This window comes from Ischnura elegans, chromosome 6 (assembly GCF_921293095.1).
Source record: "Ischnura elegans chromosome 6, ioIscEleg1.1, whole genome shotgun sequence".
NCBI classification, from domain to species: Eukaryota; Metazoa; Arthropoda; class Insecta; order Odonata; family Coenagrionidae; genus Ischnura; species Ischnura elegans.
In genome coordinates, this window is record NC_060251.1 from 121,040,389 (window position 1) to 121,057,441 (window position 17,053).

The following is a 17,053-nucleotide window of genomic DNA, read 5'->3' on the forward strand; positions in this document are numbered from 1 at the left end:
ATCGTCGCACACCGCCCGATAGCAGTTTACCCACACTCTGGAGGCGCGAAATTCATCCACCTCGATGAAAAAAGAAGAGTGGTGGAAAAAGTGGGAATCAAAAAAATAGAAAAAAAAGGAAAATCCTTCTGTGCTTTCCCCAGAAGGGCAATGCCAATAGTAGTAACTCCGGGAAGTGCCGTCGCCAGGAGCGGCGGCGCTGGCGCGGTTCGCAGGGATTTCGAGGGGTAGTGGTGTGGTCGGGGAAGGGTCTGAACCCTTGCAGGCCGCGAGAGCAGGGGGCGGGGGGGGAGGGGGAGGAGAGAGAGCCAGGGTTCGAGGGGAACAGGAGGAGAGCGCTTCCTCCGCCAGTCACAGCCGGGTCGAGGTCCCGATAGTACACGCGCACCCAACTGTGCAGTGATACCCACTCGCAAAGGACACCCCTCCGCCTCGCCAAGGACGCTCGCCTCTCCCTTTCATCCTCGTTACCTCAAGATCCGGAAGAAGGTCAAGGAGAAAGCGACAGCAGTGGAGTAATCGGCGCCCAATCCTCATTGGACGGTGAGTGCCACAATCCTCCCCGCCCACCTGCGAGGCCGTCTCTCACATTCGCAAATGAGATGAAAGGAACTGGCCCTCCGTAACCTCACTGCTGAGGCTTTGTCGCGCGCTTCCCAAGCCTCCAACAGTATTTGGAAGGGGGGGGACCGGCATCTGAGGTCGTTATCGCCATGGCGAAAGGGTAGGGAAGGAAGAGTGGAGGAAAACCCGACGCCAGTATTAACGAAAGGCGCCAAGAGGACGACGGCTTCGCGTCCCATGCGACAGACGGAGTTTTGCGCAAAAAACGCTCTCAACAAATCATTCAAGCACAGATCTGGCAATCTAAAAAATCTCCGTCTCCTCCGCCGGTATTAGAACCCTGGCCCACTAGATGGGAGGCCATCGCTCAAGCCACGACCCATACCCAATCCTCCTTGCTCAGGGTGGTTGTTGGAGAATTGAAACCCCTTAAAGGGTATTGCGAAATTGAATCACCCCCCTCACAATGCCCGTTCCCTGGATATCCTGGAAAATTTTCAAAAATTAAAGCTAGCAATTTACATAACATTGAACTTGTCCAAAAGGAAATTGTACGGCCCCAAGAGGAAGAAATTGCCTTTCAAAACAATGAAGTGCAAACATTAGGTTGCCAGTTGAATTTTCCCTTGCTTTCGAGTAAATGTACAGTTAGCCTGGTGAGTTTACTTATTTGGAAGTTCGGGGGCGACCTCTCCTCCTATCTATTCAAACCAACCTACGGGTATACGTAATAGTTTATGGCTTAATTTTGTGGAAAATTTTCAGATTTATAGTGAAAAACGAGTTGATTTAATCCACACTTTCATTCATTTGCCGACGCGGATGCCAACACACCAGTAGTGCCAACAATTGGTTCTCTCCATTGCATCTCGGCTGATACTATGCCAAAACATGATTAGCTTTATCAATTAGTGTGTGGATTTGAACGAAGTTATCCATGTGGGAGAACTCCACACAGGAAAAATTATACGCCTTCAGCGGGATTCGAATCACGATCTTCCGAATTCGCACCGTGTTCCATCATTAGATCTAGTAACGCATCATATTTCCCAGTGGAGTCTCTTTCAGCCAACAAAACTCCCAATGGGAAGAAGATGCTTTGATAGTTGCCGGCTGCGGTGGCGGCGGGGATAAGTCCCCGCCTTACACAGCGAAGGTCGCGGGTTCAAGTCCCGCATAAGCAGCTTGTCCCATCCAAAGAATTGACGTATGTGACCGTCCTTTGATGGTCGAAACTCCCGATGTAAAGGCATTGTTAACGTTTTTTCGGTGTAGTGAAGATAAATAAACTAAAAAAAGTGGTTAAACAAGTGCCGCAAACTTGGGAGATCCAGGTTCGATTCCCAGAAAAAAAGGAAATTTCATACCAAAGGCGTATTTTTCAGAGTCGCCCCCAAGTCCATTTCTATAGGGTACACTGCACACTAAGTCTGCAATTATTCCTAAGACTAAAGCCTCATTTTGAATGTGACAAGCTTCAACAATCGTATTCCGTAAATATCACTTATACCCGAAGGTTGGTTAGGATGGGTAAGGACAGAGCTCAGTGCTGCGCCCAGAACGAAGATTAATCACCAGACTTTTTTTATTCATGTCTTAATATTCATGTCTTCATTCAATCGAGTACATGGGAAATTAACTTTGAGTCTGAACCAGTAACCTAACTTCTTCATTTATACTTTGTTAGTTCTATTTGAAAACGTAGTGTCACAGAAAAATGAAGATTTAATGGATAGATCGTGTGAGTAATGTGTTCTAAGTTCTAGTTAGAATAGGAGAGAAGAAACATGGTTTGAAGAAGAAGACGGTAGGATTTAATTGGTCAAATGATGAGACCACCGCGATTATATTAGATAAATTATAATTAGAGGAAAAATGAAAAGGTTAAGCAGGAGAATTTTAAGGATGTTAAAGGATTAGCCGATAAGAGAATTGGGTAAGGAGCGCTGAGTAAAATAAACTTAAGGATTAACGACTTTTGAGGGAAAAATATTTCCTCTTAACAGTGCAATATTCTTTTCGATGGATAATGCCCTAGTTCAAGGTAAATCCCTACTTGCAACCAGGGAACTAGCTGCGCTTCAGTTTGTAAGGCCCTTTAAGGGGAGTATTTCCCTCAACCGCCTTATGTGTATTTTACTTAGAATTGTCGGAAGGCCTCACCAAGAGAACGATAGTCCTTGTATATCATATGTGGGTAATCCATTTACAAAGGAAATTTCGACAGATCAGTCGGCAGCCAAAGTATCTACACACTCGGCCTCCACAATGCCAACACAATTTTAACCACCAACGAAAACGTACCTTTCTGGACCATATTCACCATTCAATTCTTCTAAAAAAAATCTCGCTACGCCTAGATTTTCAATCCTAATTAAGCACCTTTTGAAATACACATGAATTTCTACGATAAAACTCCCCCCTGGGCCGAGAATCGAACCACGGACCTTTGGCTTTTCGTACCACAGCGCCTTCCAGGTTCCTCATTTCACATGGTAATTGTACCAGGAAGCTGGATAGCATACTTGCCTGTACGGTGGCTCTAGAAGTCAAGAGAACCGTGTTTTAATCCAGTCCAGTGGAATTTTTTCTCTTTGTAATTCATGGGAATTACACTATTGAGCTACGAAAGCATTTCATTGCTGGAGGTGAGGAAAATTTTGCAATCGCACGCATGGAAGTAGTCTTTGTCCTATGTCCCTAGAAAAATTTAGTCATAGGCAACAAACTCAGTCCTGAGAAGAGTTCCAGGGTAAACTTCGTAGTAAGAGTTCGGTGAAGCCTCGGCCAAGTCGCGGGACCTGTTTGAGGAAAAAGTACGGTGACAGTGCCTACGCACCTTAAGAATGGTTGGAGAGGTGGGGAGAGCTGCTTCAAAATATTTTTAGGATTGAGGACAGTTGATGATTACTTTTGAGAGGCAATGATTTCCTCTTCGGAATTTTTTCAAAGGGGCTAGATTTCCTTTTTCGTGGATGATAGTTTAACGACTTGTAATGTGGTACTGTAAGAGTTTTATCTTTGAAGAAAATCTATGATATACTGGGAACTGGCTATGATGGAGGAAGTTCAGATTCATAAGGGTTACAGGGTTCGAATTCTCCAACTAACACCCTGAGGGCATGCGAGATCCCCGAAAAGAGCCAAATTCGAATGAAGCTCGGGATGAGGTATAGGGTTCGCGGCAAGTATCTTTCGTGGAGTACAGCCTCGATTGGATTTGAATTGGGAACCTTTAACCCAGTGGCCAAACTCATAAGGCCTCTACTCTGTGATTGACACTCGGAAGGTGAAAGAAATGCATTTGAAACGTTAATACTTGACTTGCACGAAGCCACATATTCCGTAAATGACAGTATACTATTTCCATACAATTATTTCCCTGACGTGAATTTCTGTAGGACTTAGTCAAACAGGAGTTTTTGCTCTCAGTCACAAATTTTGCCGCAGAAGATTTATTCTAACGCTTCATTCACTCACAGTTATTGTGGGATTGCTCCCTAGTTCGTTGCTTATCCAAGAGAAGACCTCGAGCTTTTTCACGCGATTCTCTTTCCCTTTGAATCATTGTCACCGAAGTGCTTCGAAATCCCATTTTGAAAGAATATGGGAGTTTGATTACGGTGAGTGAAGATAATTAGTCTAGTTTTATCGATTGTCTCATTTACAAATTATCTGAAAAATGTTGTACATACTTAACCGAGGAAATTATCCAGTGTATGCGTTTGGATTACCTCTTTATTATTGGGTGTGATTATGAGTCAAATATGACAAATATATGAGTAGCTTATCTGGCTTCTAACAGACGGGGAAACTCGCCCGTAAGTATTCATTTAACGGACGCTGAATGTAGAAATTTTCCTTTGCAAATGGATTAACCACATGTGGTAAGACTCAAAATTTGTGAGCTCTTCGAGATAATTTCAAGGTATGAATGTAGGTATGAATCCATCTGGTTTGGTACCTCAATAATTTTTTATAATTCATGATAATTTTCAACTCTGTTTGTATCAAGATAATTGTACAAGATAAGCTTATTTCATGTAGTAGTTTCATTTTTTATATTTTTTAATAATACGACAAAGTTTTATTAATATATGCTTTTGAAGGCATGGAAAAATATATCCACAAGCTCTATGGAATTTTCGATTGTCGCATGCCTTTTCTTGATGTCTCAGGGTGAAATATTTTATTGGAGTCTTCAAAATATTTCAGTTATCATTATTTGGATACTCTGCTACGCACACACACACAATGGTGAATCAGTGCCAATCTAATATCTACTTATCAGCATCATCATAATGGAAAAGTTTGTCATGTAGAGGGTCAAATTAAATGTCTTACAGTAAAATGCGATTCCTAGTCTCTTTGTTGGTTGAAATCTGCTTGCTAGAGTCCACACCGCGCATTCCTTCCCGTTACTCCGCACAATTTCCGTGAAAATGGAAATGGGTGGTGAGTGCGCGCGTGATGCGTGCTTCCGTGAACCGCGAAGTGAGCGCCGTGACCCGCGGGTGCCCCCGTGCCTCTGCCAAGTGCCTTTGGAGGCATGCGCTGCCCCCCCCCCCCTTCGCGCCCCCTGGCGGCGAGGCGACCCCGGCGGCAACCTGTGACGGGAGAGTTTAATATTTAAGCGCGCGAGGGGTGAGCAACCCCTATTTCCAGATTCATCCCCCCGAAACACCCCCGGGGGGATTTGCCCTTTCGGTTATGGAGGAGGCAAGGAAACCGCTTAAAAGCCGCCCCAACCGCACCCCCGCTTTGATTTCTCTTCTAGCATCCGATTGTCAGCCTTACTTTGGAATTACTTATATGTACCTATACATCGTATTGACCGTATCTTGATGATTCCGTCAATTTAATTTTTGTTGGTTCACAAATTGGTTTTTAAATTCATACCTTGATGTGCAGTCGTATATTATCAAATTATGCGAAAAGAAAATATATCTTCGTACTATTCTGCAGACTGCCCCACAGGTGCTGGGCGGTGGTGATGGCGGAGGACCTCAACAAGAAATAAATAATTATATAAAACGATGCACGCTGCTGGTATGTGACTACTAATTCTCACGTAGCTTTTGTTAAAGTGCTTTATTTTCTGAGGGGGAAAAACTAATTACCATACCTATGCGTCCACGAAAAAATGTTTCTTATTTTATCTTGTTTGTGAATACAAGAAAGTTATTTGATCATTTTGTCTGCATTGTTCTGAATAATATCATCTCTTATCATCTCCAGCAATTTAAGGCTGGAACGTCGTATATGAGTCTTTTGCGGATCACAGCCTACCTCGTGTAACATCTTAGGAACATTCTCGATTCGCTCATTAAATCAAATATTTTGAGCATAAAATCATTTTTTACCAGTTTAGGAATTATGATGGATTTTTCAATGAATATTAAAGCCACAGCAGCCGAATTGCCTCTTTTATTGCCTTCAACCATCAAGCTTATGCTTTTTCACTTCTGTCGCAATATGCTGCATAATTCTTTCGTATACCAACCCCGGTATCTTGCATTGATAATTTTAATTTAGTAAATTTACTTAGAATTTGTTCCCAACGCTATTTTATATGAAAAATTTTGATGTGCAGACATAAAAACTCAAATAATTCGATAAAAAATATATCAAAGCAAACCTCTTACATATCAATGCCATATATCCTGGTATCTTCAAACCTTACCACACTTCTCAATCCGACAGAAACGATATTAAGAGAGATATTTTCTGTATATATTTGCTATGCCGCTGGTTAGCGCTTACTGCGTCTCCAAATATGCTTGACAAGCACAAGCAATTAAATTCTCTGAAATTTGAATTAATGAGTGTGAACAATTGCTGTGTAACAGAAAGTTTTTAAAATGTTTTACATAATGTAATTCCGATGTGTATTAATGAATCATTTTTAGTATTCAGTCATCATTGAGGTAACAATTAACATTGATTTCTCCGTATCAAATTCTGTATGTGGCGTATTCAGATATCATTCCCTCCCAATTAACACATTTTTATGTGAGTTGGAAGGAATTCTTCCCGAGAGCAAAGGTATAGAAATATATATACAATAGAGTATGTGCACCCGGGAGGAATACGATTGAAATGCATTTTATTCGATAAAGTGTATCGTAAATATCATTACTTTCGAATAACAGCATTAATTCTTGCTTGGTTTGTTTAATAATTAATATTTAATATGCATTGTTTTCGCAACGATATTGGGCAGACGAAAACGCTCATCTATTGGCTCCTCGGTATGTGACGTCATTCTGTTCTATCTCATCACCGTGCAAGGCGTTTATCGTGTTTACGATACAATAACTACGTGTGCATTGGAAAAAGTTGGTGGATCTGATCTGTGTAAAGGGAAATACGTTTAAGTGCTTTTCATGGATATGGTTTCGTGAAGGTTTCTTCAAATAATATCCCGAAGGTGGATGCTTCAATGATTGACCGTGCTGATTATGTTGGACTATACCTACATGCCTCGGCACGAAGTTTTAATGTTGAACTGGAGCTTTTTTGTTGTGTTGTCTCATTCATAATAAAGAGCAATCGACGGGAAACCTCATCGGAAATTACATCTAAGTGAATTAAGTTAAGATTGTTTACAGTAGGTAATTGGCCAAAAGTTCGTTAGCACGATTCGAAGGTTTACGGAAGTAAAAGTGCCGGTACGTTGATAACTATCGATATTTGTATTATTATCATTTCAAATACCGATAATCATTTAATTTATCTATTTAACTATTTTATATTCTATTATTTAACCTACTGACTCGCAAAAAGTAATTGTTCATAACATTCAGTCATGGCCCGTGGTGACTGGATGAATATCCATAGTTCAGTATTTAATTGCCGCTACTGAGCTGGGTTCTTCTTCTGGGCTATGTAAGGTTTGAAACGTAAGCACAAATAACTGAAGTTACATTTTGGTCCAGTCTAAGCAGTAATCTGATCTTAATTTCTTTAAAAAACGCACTTTTTATCGACGTATTTGTTCTTTCGCAGAATTAATGTATTCAAAAGCAGAGTTCTGATTATCTCAATGTTTCTACAAGTTATTTTAATTTCGCTAACAGGGATATGTCAGTCAGATATACATTTGTTTGGTTGAGGTTTATGAATAGCATTTGTGAGGTATATCTAATAATAATATTATTGAAAACTTGGTCCGGATGAATGATGGAAATCTCTCGGGCTGGAAATCAAATGTTTGATAGTTAGATCAGACCATTACTTTTCATTCATTCGGTTTCAATATGCTTCTCGGAGCATTTGTTATCGCAATTTAAAAATTGGTTCATTTTACATTTCTTCAAAGCATAAGTTTATAGGTTTTTAAGGTACAACTGCCTTGTTATGACTATCCATTAAGCGAGGAATCCCTGCGCGCGGTGCATTTCCAAAAAGTAGTCCCGACTTGTGATACGTAATAATGAGCTCTTTTCACATCCGATTTGGAAAATATTAGCATCACTGTGTTTGGAATTAAATTACAAACATTTTGAATATCCAAACTATCACTTTTTATCGAAAATTAATTTTCCGTTTTTTAGTTAGTAGTACGGGTACTGTTACTAAGATAGTTAGTTACTAATTAGTGACTTGGTTTTCACGAATTAAGTCGTACCATTTTCAAGGATCATCACTGTTTAAGTGTCTCTTAATTTTAATGTCACAATAAATCTGCAAACGAAAGCAAATGCGAGAACCGAGGAGTAAGAAATACGATTAGGTAGTTCAAGGTAGAAAAGTTGATAGTCTTGTCGTCAGCGTAACCGAGAAATAAATGAATTAAAAGATGTAGATGATGGCATGTACACACTTTTAAGCTAGTTCATAAGCCATTCCATGGCTTCTTTCCAAACTCAGTATACGCTGTAGAGGGGCTCACCCTAAAGAACAAGGTATGCCTGAGAACACATCGAACAAAATGACGTCACAGCCTTGAGAATATGGCCGACTGGTGTTTCAGCGCATCATTAATTTTGCAAATTTTAATAATGAATATCTCACTTAAAAAGTACCTCACTATTCTCAGACTCGGAATTTAGCCTAATTGAGGTTTAATTTTTTTTTTAAGATCACTTCCCAAAAATGTCACATACTCTATTGTATATATTAATCTTTGCCTTCTTCAGAACAATGATAATATGTGCGATTGATAAAACTATTATGTAAGGTCAAAGGCTTGAGCAATCTATCAAAGCCAATGGGATAAATAAAAAAAATAGGACCATGTGCATGACCACATTTTTGTCGATCTAGAGGCTGCTTACGTGGGTCATTCGCTCGACTTGGGTCTCACCCACCCTCATAAAATTTTGTTCACCTGAAATGCCAGCATTTAATTAGGAAAACGAAACACCTTGATCAGTCCTATCTCAAATTATACTTCAACTATTTCAGAGAGCTTCTTCCCTAATGCGAACGGGAAGACTAAAAATAAATACTAGACACAGTCGTCACTTGACAACAATGTGCATTCTCTTAGCTTCCTTTGTAAACCACTGGTGACCGAACATTCCCCTCCACAGGCATATCGAGTTGGTTGCCTGGGTACTATGTAAATATAGACGTTGGGACTTGGAGGTCAGATGAAGAAATTTGCATAAGAACAGGTGTACAGGAATAGCGGTGAAGGGAAGTCTCGGATAACATGTAAAGTGAAGATGATGAAGAATTTAAAGAAAAAAAAAATTCGTACGCGAAGAAAGATAAGCTCAAAGAACAATATATGAAAAGCTGCGTCAAACCATACCCATATTTAATCCTATTATGCTACTCAGTTGAAACACTATGTTTGATGACGATGTATCTATGAGTTGGGCACGTAAAGCAAGGCAGAACAGTTTAGTATTTAGCTGAATCTTGTGGAAAAATAACCTAGATGACGAGGACCTCAAACAATAGCGCTCTTCAATTTTAAATAAATAAAAGATCGTAGCACTTTTCCACAAAATTCTTTTACTGCGTACAACGCTTTTCGGCTCACTGAGCCATCATCTCGTACAGTAGTCGTGGTCTTGTGATGATGGCTCAGTGAGCCAAAACGCGTTGTACGTAGTAAAACATTTTGTGGAAAAGTGCTACGATCTTTTATTTATTTAAATATGTATAACTTCCACCGATTGAAGCCTGAATCTGTTGAACGTATCCCTTCAATTTTGTTCAAGTTTCATTTAGGACGTGTAATTCCTTGTTTTTTCCATTAGGCTGAATTTTTTGTTAAATGCTTTGGGATCAAATAAATAAAAAATAATAAATAAATACTTGGGAACACTGGTGAAAGTGAACTTTTTCTTCGCAGAAAAGTACAAAAGTATATTTGTTCCAAAAGAACTTATGTACCTAAAGTCCCAGCCGGAAGCGTCTACTGAATACGTGAGTTATTAAATGAATACTTAAAATAAATAATAAAAATAACTTATTCAAAATGAACGTATTAATGAGGAAAATACAGTAATGCTGCAAGAACTATTCGCGGCACCATTACAGCAATACAGATTTTTCTCCAATTCCTTGCCGTGATCGGCATCTCCGCTTCCTCGAAACGGAGTCGTGGTGAATTTTACTCGCGGGAATATTATTTTCTTCCTCCCTAAATCCTTCCCGGCGATAATTCTCGAGCGGACTCCGTGTCCCTTTTTTTCCGCGCAGATCTCTCCTCTTGTGAACTGTGCGCCTGCGACAAATCCTCCCCCCGTGTCCCTTTCATCCTTCCTCGGCGCCATCCCTCGCTTTTTATCACTTGAGCCCGCCGTGGATTTCGCCCGAGTCTTCTCATCCCAGAAGAGCATCAAGGAAGATTTTTGCATCTCCTTTTTTTTCGTTCCTTTCATTTTCTCGCTCCTTTGAGAAATTATTTTCTTTCACGCTCGCGTCACTCTTTTGACGCCTATTTGGATCCTTCTCCTTATCCCCATATTCTTCTTCAGAAATCCTCCGACTTGTTAGCTTCCCCGGTGCCTTAAATTTGCTCAACCCAATTATCAATCCGGAGCCACGTCCCAGACTTTTCATTCGAAGACTTTAAGTCGCACTCATCGGAATGATTCGAGTGTTATCAGTGTTATTCAACGAGATTTCAAAGTGGTTTCGTGTGCTTAATAATGCGCATTACTTCCGCAAGGCCGTTCATAATTTGTCTTGTATCGTGAAAACTTAATCGCTATCACCTTTAAATTTAAAAGTCGCAGTGATGCAGTGTTTGCTTATAGCAACGACAAGGATGAAAGATTAAACCGATAGGAACATGTATTCATCGAATCAAGATATCCATGATGTGAAACTTTATGGTGTGGTGACATTACATGTTCAAAGATCAACTCATATCATTCAAAGGTGTATAAACTCGACCTGAGAACGTCTGGAGGAATCTCGGTGTAACTGTCGTCAACCTCTGACAAACGACGCGGCGAAAACCTGAAAGATGGAGAGATCCGCGTTTTTAAACTCGTCTTCTCAAAAATGACTGACGATTTGTTGCATTCCAGAGTTTCCATTTATTTATTTTAAGTTAATGCGGGATATTAGTAAAATATTGCTTTTGATGTGCCAACTATTGAGGTTTGAGTAGAGTAAAAACTACCATTAAAGAGTTTTAGTCCAATCTATGATATGCATGAAAAAGATAACTTTCTCTTATTACTGATATCCTCTGAGCCTCCACAGATACCCCAAATACCCGAGGTGTTCTCCTGTAAGGTCGACGATTCCCGATTTAGCGATGCTGAATTCCTAAAAGGCGATTCGGCAGTGCTAAATTTTACGCGATCAATCCTATTTTTAGAGAGAGCTCAGTGAAAGAAGATTGGATTGTATTCTGTGAATTTTTCTCATCGTTGCAATCGTTCGACTTCGAGAATTTTTGTGAGTTACACAGGACATATGTTACTAAATAACCACTCCCAAAGCAGACCGATGTATCTATTTATCCATGCCACCGGTTTATATGAAAAAAAGATCGCTTGAGTCGTCGTGAAGTTTCTTGGAGTCTGAAACGTTGAATTTTCATCGAGTCCAGACAGGAAGTGGAGTGTTTCTTCACAGCCATTGCACCAATGAAAGCAGAAACACTACTGCTTAAGCTTTAATTCTTCTTTAAGTACTACAGGCTTTATCTTTTTTTATAGATAACTGACGGTTCAAACAGGAAGAACCGGAATATCACTTCCGGAAGAAACGGATGCATCATATACCAGGCGAACCCCATAATAAACAAAAAAATCGTTTGAATCATATAAATTTTGGAGTGTTATGTGCTATGTATGACAATAATCGCATTTCTAATCTCTAGCGGAAGGGAAACGAGTGAGCCTAATGGATTCACTAATTTAAATATAGCAAATATAAGAGGGTAGCCGGTAGCTAGGAGAATCGGAGCACCAATGACTTCAATTGACCAGAAAAGGTTCGGGCAGGAAATATAATAATCAGTCAGAAATCCACTGATTACTATTTTCAACCACCTTGACGGTTTTCAAAGTATTTGCTGCTATTTAATAAGAAATTGAAAATGAAAGGAAAGTGACGAATGAAAAATGGGAGACTTTTAACTCCACAAGACACTATCATTTACATAAATAGCAGTGTGGACTCATTAACGATTTAATCGCTGATACTAAGCCGTAATAAAAAATTAATCCATAAGGAAATTACTTTGCATGTCTTACTTGTCATCTAACTGATGTGATTGACAAAGTTTTGAGATTTTATGCTGTAATGAAATAAAAATAATACGATCAGCTGCTTACTTCGTATGGCTGGGGTGGAGTGATAATTTGATGCCATTTGCGCCATTAAGAAGAGCTAAGTGGCTCGGCTAACGAAGGAAATGGAGGCAGCATTATCGTAACCAATACTAAAAGCACCACGGTAACGTCGCTTTAATGATCCATCTGATGGGAGAAGAACTGGAACGGAAATGATACCGAAGTGGCATTGAAGTTGGGATTGATATTTATGGGAAAAAAACTTGAATTACAGCTGAATCTGGAAAGAGAAAAATAGGGATGGCTGAATAATACCAATTGCATCGAAAATTAACTACCTGAATGCAATTTTATGTTCCTGCAAAAAAACTCATATTGGAAAAATGTATGTAAAATGTTAGTGGGCTCTTTGTATAGATGGCACAACTTATGATGATAATTAGCACCATTGAATCATGAATCTTCAAATCACTCTAATCAATCCTAATTCATTTCATTTATGGGCCACCGGCAGAATCGGACAGGTGCTGCCCTATCATAGCATACTTCTTCATCAATTAATAGAAATTGGGACTTATTGAGCTATTTGCGGCGAAACAGCGACGGTTTTAACTCTTGCGTCGATAAGTTGATGATGACACGAACTCATACCGATCGTGTCACCGCTTTCTCAAGTTCTCCTTGGTCATTTTCTTGGGTTTCGTATGTTTTATACAGTCTTTTGAGCGATATTAAATGAAAGTTTGTCCATGAAAGAATGAATAAACTAGGCCTCTAATGACGTCACCAACTGATGAAAGCGAGCCGTAATTTCCGTGTTTTCTTATTATAAACTAACAATTGAATGTAGAAGATATTTTCCTGTCGTAACATATCCTTCCCTTCCATCAACCCAATGCTTTAAACGGTTTGCAATCACGGGTCTGAGTAAACAGCCCCATTTGGGCCTCCCTTAGTGCTTTGAGAAGAGAGTTATCTTCGTCCTCGTGGGGATAACGTGGGTGACGGAGACGCGGCAAAAGACTTTTTGGGAAAAAACAAAAGCGCATCGCCAATGGTTAAGAGAAAGGCTTCGGGGAATTGGCGGAGTGGATTGTGAATTTTTGGTGATTCTCTTGATTACTGCCTTCTGCTCTCCTTGGGGGCACTCTGATTACCATCTGAGGTAAAGCCGGGAAATTAAACCAAATAATTAAAAGGAACGCTTCATTCCTGTTCTACTGGTCTTTTTTGTGAGAAATCACTTTTATGAAACTCGCGTTCTCATCTAGATGTGTTCAAAGCGTACTGAGTACTTGCTAGTGGTAACAATTGAAACTCAAAGGGGAGGATTTGACTGTTTTCAGTCGGCTTAGGCAAAGGCAGAATTATCCCTCCACCTGTGTCATGTTTATATTACCTATATGCCTTCAGTTCGTTCTCTCACATTTGCTTAATCCAGAAAAATAGTCTGCCTCACTATCTTCTACTTATAAATCGTTCCTTATTCCTCCTATTTCGTATGACCAGTGTCTTTCCATTAGCGTGCATTTCGGGAATCGTTCACCCTCTAATATTTGAGATATCGCAAGGTACAGGAAAGAGTTAACTATGTACACCTTTGAAATTTCACAATTATAAAGTACGTTCTAAAAGAGTTATTTTGCAATGAAAAAATCAAAATACGACAGATCACGATGTGATATTGATGCATTGGTCATCATGGAAGCCCAGAGAGGTGCGTTTGGCTACTGACCATAGGTTCCCAATTGAAACCTCTCGACACATCAATTTTAATCCTCAAAACGTCAGGTGGCCAAGGGAAAGGAACTGCCCCCACTCCAAAATGAGTGGAACGCACAAAGACCTGGGGTTTGGCGATGCTCCACCCTCACCTGCCCCGTTCTTAAATATATCTCAATGCCACTTCCCACGATTTTAAATATTATATTCTAAATATTGAGAAAAAATGGGTCCCTTTGCCATGCTACGAACACATACAGCAAAGATTAATGTGGGTCCGGTAGTTCTATAGACAGGGAACCGAATTGCACGGAGATATAAGCTTTAATTAGGGCTAAAATGTTTTAATATAAAAACCGATAAAAATGTACCCAAGGTGGCGACCAAAATGAATATTACAAGGGATGAAAGAGGGCTCCAACTAAGTAATCCCCTTGGAATTTGGCTAATGTATTTTCCAAACGAAGCAAATTTACTCATTTCCATGAAAATGAAACTGTGGAGACGGCTAAAAAATTGACGCGGTTGAAAACTATTTCCAAAACGTAATTCGCCGGGGGAGCACCCGAACTAGTTTTTCGAATCATTTCATCGCCGAGTGTCAGGTGGTCTTACTTTGGCTCATTTGCCTTATTTTGGTCTCCAGGCGGGAAAAGTCAGCCGTTGGCATGACAACAACGCGTCGAATATAAAGCCTCGTACTCAAGTTCTCTCTCTCTCTCTATAAGTATTTCGCGATATTTCTTCGCCTCCTTCGCGAGTGCTCCTTCTCACCCTTTCTGCTTTCGCTCCGATCTCTTTTTCTCCATCGTTTCAGCGCCCTTTTTTCCCTCCACAGTAGTACGTCGTCGCTTTCATTTATCACCGTCAATTGTTTTCTACCCGTTTCCATCTCACGTTTCCCTTTACCCCCTTATTCCCTCTCGTTTATAACGTGCCCTCACCTCAATCATCCTCACACGGATATTTCCTCCCCTTCCTACACTTTATCTTATTCACGAGATTGTTCCGCTCCACAGAAATTCTCATTCTCTTACGCGCGCGCGCTTATCTGTTTCCGCTGCTATCCCATCGCTCAACGGCCGACTTCCCCTCTTTTTCCACATTATAATATCAAATGTGCAATCCCACACCCCGACATTCAGTTTTCTTAATGCTATAAAAATATTTCCCTTATTGCTGGACAGAAATGTACAACAACGCCTTTTCTCTTGACTGCAATTATTTTTGTTTCTATATTAAACCTTGGGTACGAGTCAATGAGTCTCAGATAAATTGCTCCCGTAGTTTGACAACGTTTTCTCTAAAACCACATTCATTTTACAGAAACTTATTATTTTCCCGACCATTATTTATTTTATTATGGCAAAATTAACGCCAACATCTGATAAAACTGCACACTTACTACTGTTGAATACAAATACACTCAGCTATACCGCGGATAAATAACTCTAAATCGCCCTATCTTAGATTACGCTTCTCTTTTATTTAGTATTTATTACTGTAAAAGGAGAATTAATTCCTGATTTTCTTCATTTTCTCAGTCATTTCATTTTTTTTAAATCAGTGTATTGCAAAGGTTCTATCGGTTTAAAAGATAAAATGCGCAGAAATATATATTTTTTACACTTATTTTCTTTGAGCTAAGCGGATCTAGCTTTGCGAACACATGCCGTCTATTCCATTTGCCTGTATGTGAAACATAAATTTCTACTTTTCATTCGATGTCTCCAGCGTCTTTGCGATCGCTGCGCGTAAAATTCGAGTTTTACTGCTTGGGACGATTTTGAGAGTATAACCCCACGCTGCCCACATTTTTATCGTCTCTCCGCTCTCTCTCTCTCTCCCTCCACCGATACTTTTTCCGGCCAGTTGTATATCTCCGACGTTTCTCTTGCGACCTGCTGGATATCCCACCCTCTCCTTTCTCCTATCCAACCGAGTTCTTTTGATCCGTCAATCTTGCACCCAATTTCATTTCAACGCTTAATACCTTCAACAATTCGCCTCCACATCTCTGGAAACTGATTCATATTTTGCGAGATTTCTTTCGGCTTTAACCCTTCTTTCTGGACCTGAACGCGTGACGCGATACGTTAACGGAAACACAAGAAGAAATGGTTGACGACGAGACTGTATTGGGACACAACCGGCGTGGACATCAACGCGAACGTGAGAGTTTGTCAGCTTGCACGTTTTCACGTTTCCCGTTCACGAAGCATCAATTAGAATCCCTCGAGGGGATGGGAGACACCTATCGGAAATCATAGGAGGGATGATTTCCCAATTATGGAAACTGATCTCCCCTATTAGAAATCGATCGTCTACTTGAGAAGATTTGTAATATTTTGAAATAAAGATTTTGTTTACCGGTATGTGATAAATTAAACTCTCGTTGTAAGGAGACTAATAAAAAATAGAATGGAATGAGTGTTACAAAAACTTACAGGTGTCTAAAATACAACGCTATGTCTTCATCCATTTCTCCATGCAAAACATTCATCAACCGATGTAAAAGATACCAAGCCTACCTTTGTTTTATTCGCAGTTGCTGGGATTCAGCGCTGCTCTTAGAGATAGTCAAGGAGGCGCACCGCTACGTGAATATTGTCCATGAAGGGAATCTCCCGTCACATGTCACTCACAGCGTACGGATCCCTTAAAGCGTTCACGAGAATTGTGCCCAAGTCTTAATTTAATAATTGCTCACTTACTAAGACCCAAAAGAGCGCAAACATAAAGAGAACTCAGTAGATGAAAGGGAAGCATAGTTACGACAAAAAAAGTCTTCACTCATAAATTTAAAATAAAAATACCCAAAGTTGCCTCCGACTGTAAAAATAATTGGAATAGGCGTCATTTGAAAGGCTGACGGCTCATTTACACGAAAAGGCAGAAACTATGTTTCGGATGCGGACTGGAGTGTCTAAAAGTGAAGGACCGAAATGCATAATTGACAGAGACAGGATTATAATTATAACTAGGTCAGTCAGCGGCGCAAAGGAATTGAAATTCACTCCAAACAATCCCAGAACATGGGAGAACTTTCACTG

At 40.0% G+C, this 17,053-nt stretch overlaps 1 protein-coding gene across 1 annotated transcript in view; it reads left to right on the forward strand.

Moving 5' to 3' along the window:
- The first annotated feature begins 352 nt into the window (after positions 1-352).
- Positions 353-17,053, forward strand: part of LOC124161611 — a 439,803-nt gene continuing 423,102 nt past the window's right edge. Inside the window, exon 1 of the mRNA XM_046538001.1 lies at positions 353-543. The gene's annotated coding sequence lies outside the window, so the exon portion shown is untranslated. The remainder of the gene's footprint in view (positions 544-17,053) is intronic.